The following is a 7948-nucleotide window of genomic DNA, read 5'->3' as shown; positions in this document are numbered from 1 at the left end:
CCCAACTTCCTGAAGGCAAAGCTGCAAGAAATGAATCCTGTGCTGAATCTGTGGCACACAGGGAACCAAACAGGAACATCAGAGGCAATTGTGAGTGGGACATGTAGTGAGTTTCCAGTATCTGCAGGAGTTTGAACAAAGTCAAGGAGTCATCAGCGAGATTCTGTGCCAACTGAAAGAGCTTATTTTGAGATAATGCAAATAAGACCCTCTGCACAAAAGTAACAGAGATGCAGCTGGGTCTTCCTTCATGTGGGACTTCTAACAGTGGAAGCAGGGGCTGTGTCTGACTTTGTTGCCTTCCTTTGGACTAGGATGCCCTCTCCAGCTTCCATAGGAGAAGATACATCTGGCTTTAGTGCAACAAGATATGTCAAGGCTGGTTGATATCCATGGGAGGCCTTCCCTTTTCTGGAGAGAAAGGGAGGAAGAGTGGATGGGGGCAGTGGTAGTGAGAAGGAAGGGCTTGGAGGAGAGGAGGGAGGGGAAGCTGCCATAGGAATGCAAAGTATATGAAAAAAAATTAATAAAAAAGATTCAGGAATGGAAATGTGACTAAAGAAATGCAGAAGTTAACTATCGGTACACACACTGCCATGTGGGGATCATAGAGCTGCTCATCCAACTTCTCTGAAAAAGCTTAAACCTTTTGATAAAGAAATGTGGGGACGAGGTCAGTGAGGAGCTAACTCACGGAGCTTCCTTCTAACTGGAAACAGGAGGGTCCTAGGACAACAAATGACAACTGAGAGAACAACAAGCCAACCACCCAGCCAGATGGCTTTGTGGTTGAACAAACACTCAAAAAGGATAACTTTGAAAGCAGAGAAAGTGTCTCAGGTGGGCTCCAGCAAGGCAAGAGTAAAATCCATGTCTACGTGTCCCATAGCAGCCACTATTCACAAAGAACCAGTGAGGCCCTCAAACTGCAGTCCAGAAACTTCATTCAAAGACTGCAGAAGCTGATAATGGAAATAAAGGAGTAATATACAGTCATGTGTGGTTAGTGACAGCAGGAAGCCAAATAAATGACCCACAGAGTTGCAGTAAAGATACATCCTGTACTTACTAACACCAGGTTCCTCAGCCAGAAGGGTGCTGAAGCAGAAATGCCATCTCCATTAAAGGAAGAGTCTCCGGATACTGAGAGGACCACGATGAAGAGAAGGCAGAAGACACACCTGGCAGATGCATAGGATGGTAGGGCAGGTGGTGAACAAAGAATTACCTGCTGCCTGGAAGCTTTTAAGATGGTAACTCCCAGGTCTTCACCAGAACTGCTGCTTCTGGGGTCCTGGCAAACCGAGGGCCTGAATTTTCCATAAAGCCAGAATCAGCACTAAGATGCTCATCAGCAAAGGTGTGCAAGACACTTCCACACCCAGTGCTTGCATGGGGTCCAGCACTCATTGTCACAGGTTCCTAGTGACACCGCTTACAGGGGACTGCTACTAGCCTTGAAGGAAACTTCAGAACGTCCTTCTCCAAAACAATCCTTTGTTCCACCTTGGAGTGAACGTTCCATCTTGACCACTGGACCCACAGATCCAGGGTGACATGCTGAGGCCTAGTAGCTCCATTGCCTGATCAGGCCATGGAGTAGTCCTGGGACTCTAACAAGGAGCACCCAGACACCTGCATGCTACATCTTGGCTCATATTGTTTTCTGCCCTTTGTACGTCTCCTCGCCTTCCTGGTAAATGCCTGCCTAGTAACCATCAAAACCCCACATATTCATTGGATATGTCATCCCACTCATGACCAATGAGTTCCTGGTGGGCAGGGACACCATTCCGAGAACAGGAACGTGAGGGAAAGGGGCTCACAGAAACTCTGGGGCCGCCATGGGTTTATAGAGGTGTTCTGGCACGGGCTAATACTCAACAGCTCAAGCAGGCCTCTAACCTTGTGTCAGCCACAGCTCTGTTAAGGCTAAAAGATCCCTGCAAGTACCAGGCTTCCGGTAAGGGGTTAGCAGCATCAGTGCCGGTGATGTCAACTAATCAGATAAGGCAAAAGCAGTTACCAATGAGTGGCACTGCTTAATAAGCCTTGGGCTTCATTTTTTTTTTTTTTTCAACCATGTTTGTAGCAGCTTTATTCGTAATAGCCAGAACCTGGAAACAACCTAGACGTGCCTCAACCAAAGAATGGATAAAGAAATTGTGGTACATTTACACAATGAAATATGACTCAGCAATTAAAAACAAGAAAATCATGAAATTTGCTGACAAATGGATGGAACTAGAAAAGATCATCCTAAGTGTGGTAACCCAGAAACAGAAAGACACACATGGTATATACTTACTTATGAGTGGATAAATGTTAGAGCTTTCAACAAATGAAGTTTGTTAGAGTCACTCTTGCAAAATGACAAATAATTGATATTTTTAAGTATTTAGGCACTTCCATAACTACACAAATTAGATCCCAGTCTTACATGAAGATTACAGAGCTTAAGAGCATTATATAAAGTCAAATGAATAAAAAAATGATACAAATGGATAGAAGAACAGTTTAGTTTAACAATATTAAAAGAGGACTTCACAGTCCAAAGTGAGCACACAGGACAAGTCACAGCAGAGCCTCTGCTCTGGTGGGTGGGCTTGGGCTTCATTTTTGGGACTTGCTTCCCACTCAGGACAGGCTTGAGAGGCTGTCCATACAGGCCCTGCCTCCTTTTCCACCTTTAGACTGGTAAGAAGCTTTTGTGTCCTCCCAAATCTCTCAAATAACAAGGAATGATACACCATAAAACCAAGGTAGCTGGCTCCTAATATAAGACAGAGCAGAGCTTCCACGGGTACATAACAAGCACAGAATCATGTCCTCAGGCTGAACAGCATGACAACAGGGACCCTGAATATGTCTGAGAGCCACAAACTGTGAAGGGTCAGATGAGCCAGGAACCTCCATAGATAACCGTATGGCACCTCTGCTAGTTAGTGAGCAGGTTAGATCAGCACTGGCCTGTGGTCATGTTGCTTCACCAAGGTGCTGATCAGGGAGTCCTTGGACATTTTGTCTGACTCATCAAGAGCTGACAACTCTGTCCTAGTCTCACCTTCTGATGGCCACCCGAAGTCATCTGCCAGATTTAGAAGACAGCCATTTAGCTCTGCTGATATACACTCATTTCAGAGGCAAGTGTGATTTCTAGTGTAGCCATGCAACAGCAAGGCCACACACTGGCAACCTCAACTAGCAGGGCAGGTGGAAGCCCCATCATGCTTCAGTTCCATCTGAGGAAGCCCCATAGCACTAAGGATAGGGAGACAGGGTTCATTCAGAGAAAAATCCACTGTGGTCACCACAAAGGGAAACATGCGCAGGCCACTTGCCATCAGCACACCGATGTCCTGGCACCTGGAAAGCTTTGTTCTCAGGGAACCATTTCCAGCTTCTCTTTTTCCTAATTGTTTTTGTTATGGCATAGGATAACATATAAGATGAGTCCTGCTTTGGGTGGTTGAGTCTGTTGTCTCATGGTGTTATCGGACTCCCAGTAGTAACTGGCATGGCTTGAAAATAGATATCTGACAGCATGAGTTGAGTTGCTATGAAGATGATGTGGGAGAATAGAAGTCATGCTGGTGCTGAGCTGTGATTTTATTAGGAATCTGGATTCTTCAGAGAGGCGCTACCTACCTGGCATGCCAGCACATAGAGGGAGTAAGGTGGTGAGTGTGACCAGAGACTCTGACCATGGGTTAGTCTCTGTGTCCACAGAACTTGCCTGGTCTATGGGCTGCTCTGTGAGACTATCCAAAGTCTCTTGGCCTGCAGATGTCCTGTTCCTGTCCTAGATCTCCCTGGATAGCAGGCCTGGTGATGAACGGAACCCTTTGAGACAGTGTTCATCTGCATTGCAGTCCACAGCTTAGGATCCAGTCTCCTGCCTTTGCTCAGTTCAGAGGTCAGCAACTTAGTCTGACAGACAGGTATTCCAGAACCCTCCTTCCAGGAGTCTGTGCCTGCCCTCAGGGCCTTGAGCCTGCCTTCAGGGTTTGGAAGTGGAGGAGGTTTTATGCTTGAAAATAGGTGGTTGGGCAACTGGAACATAGAGGGACAGCCACATGAGAAGTCCTAGTACTACCACACCATCGCCAGGCATCCATCTCCCCTTCTGAACCTCCCTCACAGGAATCCAGGAAAACTGTTTGGGAAGCTTTGAAAAATCTGTGGGAATAGCACCTCAGAAGGAGTTCCTCCTTCCTGATAACAAAACAGGAGGGAATAATTCCACATGCCCACAACATACAGCCCAGTGTGGCTGGTTGGAGCTCATCCCTGGTAATGACAAACAGTGGTTTCATGGCCTGAGTGAATAAATACTGTTAAAGGAATTTTCCTTGGTACAAAGGCATATCTGACTGAAGAGCTTAGGAATGGGAGATCATCCACATTTGTGTACATGAGAGTAAAGGAAATCGAAACAGAGAAGTAATTGGAAGAATGGTTGATATACCACTGAAGGCTTTATTTGAAGCTGCAGCAAGTTTCTGTCTTTGGAGACCAAGGGATAATTGGTAGCCATTGGCAAGTTAGCTGTAGCATAACTTTTGAACTTGGTTATATGTGTTAGCTATTCTTGTGGTCTCTATTAAAAAAATAAGCATTGGCAGCCCTGTGAGACCCATGACAGAACTCCTTGCTCAATCTTTTAGTCTAGAAAAACTTTGGTGCATTTAAGGTTCCCAGATTCAAGAAAGACACAGAGAGCTAGGCACTGTGGTACATGCCTGTAACTTCAACATTTAGGGAGGCAGGCAGATTGCTATGAGTTTGAGGCCTGCTTAGTCTACAAAGGGAGTCCAGGAGAGCCAGGTCAACACAGAGAAACCCTATCTTGAGAAACCAACCAAACAAAAAACACAAAGAAACACACATATAACAGCTCTCCTTAGCAGAGGGGTTATGAGTTATGCAAGTGCTGTGTCATTTCACCATGTTGGCTTGCAATCTGTACATAGACAATGTAAGACCTGTTAGAGGAAGATGTCCTATGATTAGGATATACTCAGTCAAATTACAAATCACTCAGCAGTTAGATTAACAGCAGGTGTGAGCACTTGACCTGTAAGGATAGCTGAGAAAGGTGAAACAGACTGTAAGTTGTTGTGAAAGGTAAAACAAGGCCAGAGCTACAGTCGGCCTTCACCTTGGGTCATCCTATGAGTTAGCAGGATGACGGGGAGGAGACTAGAGCATGAGCTGCATACTGCTGGCTGCTGCTTCTCTTTACCCCAATGGGAAGACAGGGCAATAAGAGCTGAAATTTTGGCCCCTTTTCACCAGTCTCGTGGGAGAGAGGGAGATGAGTGAAACTGATGCCAGTGTCTTCCTGGGTATTGCACTGATAAGGCAGGGGAAGGGGAAGGATGATGGCTGAGGTGGCAGTACAGTTGCTGCCTTGGCTGGTGGCTAGTGAGCTTAGTGAATCTGAGTGATAGCCAGTCATTTTCCTTTGGGGGAGCCTGGCAAGCAATGATTACTCCTACTCTGGAAGTTTGATAGCTTCCAGCTGAGCCATGATATTAGGCAGGGTGGGCTATCCTGATGGGCTGTTTGGTAACAACTTTCTAAGTGGCATCATTGTATGAACTACATGAGAGACAGAGACTAAGCAGGATGAGTCAACACAAAGTGTTCTACTGGCCAGTGGCTGAAGCAAAAAGGGGTAGGATAATGAGGTCAGCTGTTGTGGCCACTGTGGGACTGGTTACCTATCACGCGGGATGTGTTGCAGGGTAGCCAGCTCCAGTAAGGCTCAAGGCATTCAAGTATGGCCCATGTTCTGGCGTTGGCCATAGGTGAAGCACAGGGCCACAAGACAAGAGAGAGGAGTGTCCTCTAAGTTCTAGCCTGGCTTCCATAGGCTCCAGTTAAGGATTCCAGGAAGCAGTGTTGTGGAAGGGGGCATAACTTGAGTCTGGTAGTGAGCTAGCAGGGTGTGAGGACAGAAATTCTTTGAGTTCCTGTTTCTTGGGAGTATGAAAGAGTTGTAGCCAAGGAGACTCAGAGACATAGAGAGCCATCTCAGAGATACTGGGTCTATTGTTTTTGGTAGGTAAGCTACGGGACAAGAGATCAATGCCAGAAATTGGGTGAAGACTCCTCAAAGCAATAAGTCCCCAAGGCATGACAACTCATACTACTGGTGCTGATCCTTATAATACTTCTATCTGCTGGGATATTACATGCAGAAAAGCAAAATAAAGTACAAGACCCAACCCTAATGACCTTAACAGGAAGCTGTCTGAAGTCTCAGGCCCCTTGAGCAAAAACATGGAAAGTACAGCTGGTCACAGTAGTGTGGCCTAGAGTCCAACTAGTCAGGAGGCTGTGGCCCAGGAGTTTGAGCTAATCTGGGCAACATGGTAAGATCCTGTCACAAAACAAAACAACATAGTGATACTAAACAACCCTGGCAATTAGGGAAGAATTACATACAAGTGTTTGGGAGGTATAGGATGGTATAGCTGGAAAATCAAGTGAGGGTTCCATAACACTCACCAACCTCTCTATTAGGGAGTGATTACAGTCCAGAAGCCTGATAGTGAGGCTCTCTTGCAAGTAGTCACTGCTGTTTTGATGAAGAAGGGGGTGGCAGTAATGCTCAGAGGACAGCATTCTACAAAACCAGAAGCCTCTGAAAACCTTGAAGAGTGCAAATCCTTGTTGTTAAGACCCTCATCACGTCTCTCCCTGCCACTGGCCACTTTGCTCATGAACTCATTTGTGTAATGCAGGGTGCATGGCTACGAGAGAACGCTAAGAGCCACAAATCGTATCATTCTACGTATTCAATCATTAAACTCCTCTTATCTCTACTAAGGTCAACTTTTGGGGGACCATACACAGGGGACACAAGTAATTTTATATCATTTGCCATCCAGAAAGGTCTATATAGCAGCATCTCTTCCTCAAATTTTCTCATCATGAGCACAGATATCAATTTGAAACTCACCTAAAAATCTCCTCACTGCTGACCAGCTTTCTTGGCACCAGAAGGTGCAATGCAGGCCACTGAGAGCATGTAAAAAAAATGGTGGTATCTGAGCAGCCAACATTTCATGGCTACAATATCAATCTGCCAGGCAAGATGGTTCCACTGGTTCAATAGTGGCACCAAAACTTTGGAGGTTAACCAATGACTTTTTGATTGGATTTGAGGTCTGCTCCACAGGAGGGAATTCAGGCTCAGTGCTATAACTTGGTCAAAAGCCTGTGGCTAGTGAGTATACAGGATAATGGTTGAAGCTACTGCTATTGTTTTACTAAAGAATATATTGTCAAGCTGCTGTCTAAATATTTGTGCTTGCACCCATAGATTAGTGCTGCCCTCCCTAGGACAGGGAAGCTCCTCTCTGCAGTGGTCAGCAGTTAGTGCAGAAACTTACAAGTGGCCACAGTGCCAAAAATAAGAGTCTATTGAGTGTTCATCCCTAAAGGAGACATTTATATCAATTTATCCCGTACCTCCAAGACTCAGGAAACATCACAGAAGAAGGGAAAAAAGTTGTAAGAGCCATAGTATGGGGAATGGGCTGTGAAATGCTGCCTTGGGGCACTGTTCAGGCGACTCACTAGATAGCACAAGTCAGGTCAACATCATCAACATACAAGAGGCAACACTCGTCAGACTCCTTGGATTGTTAAACCAAAAAGAAGAGGACACCATAGGCAGAAGGGTGTCTATTGGGATTGCCTGGGAAGTAAGAGAAGGTGTTCGGGTGTGTTTGATGAATAGGCATGGCTTAATGTATGAAAATCTTTCAAGAATAAGTAAAAAAATACCATGTTAAAATTACTTGTAATCTACATTATGTTCATGCATTTGTGTTTTTGACCATTCAGAGCTCATGGATTTGGTCATTTCTTTTTACAAGGCAATTGCAAACCAGGTTTTATCCAATGTGAGATGAGAATCTTCCAGGAAGGAGGT

Source organism: Meriones unguiculatus, chromosome 4 (genome assembly GCF_030254825.1).
Source record: "Meriones unguiculatus strain TT.TT164.6M chromosome 4, Bangor_MerUng_6.1, whole genome shotgun sequence".
Classification (NCBI taxonomy): Eukaryota; Metazoa; Chordata; class Mammalia; order Rodentia; family Muridae; genus Meriones; species Meriones unguiculatus.
Note: the sequence above shows the minus strand (reverse complement) of the source record.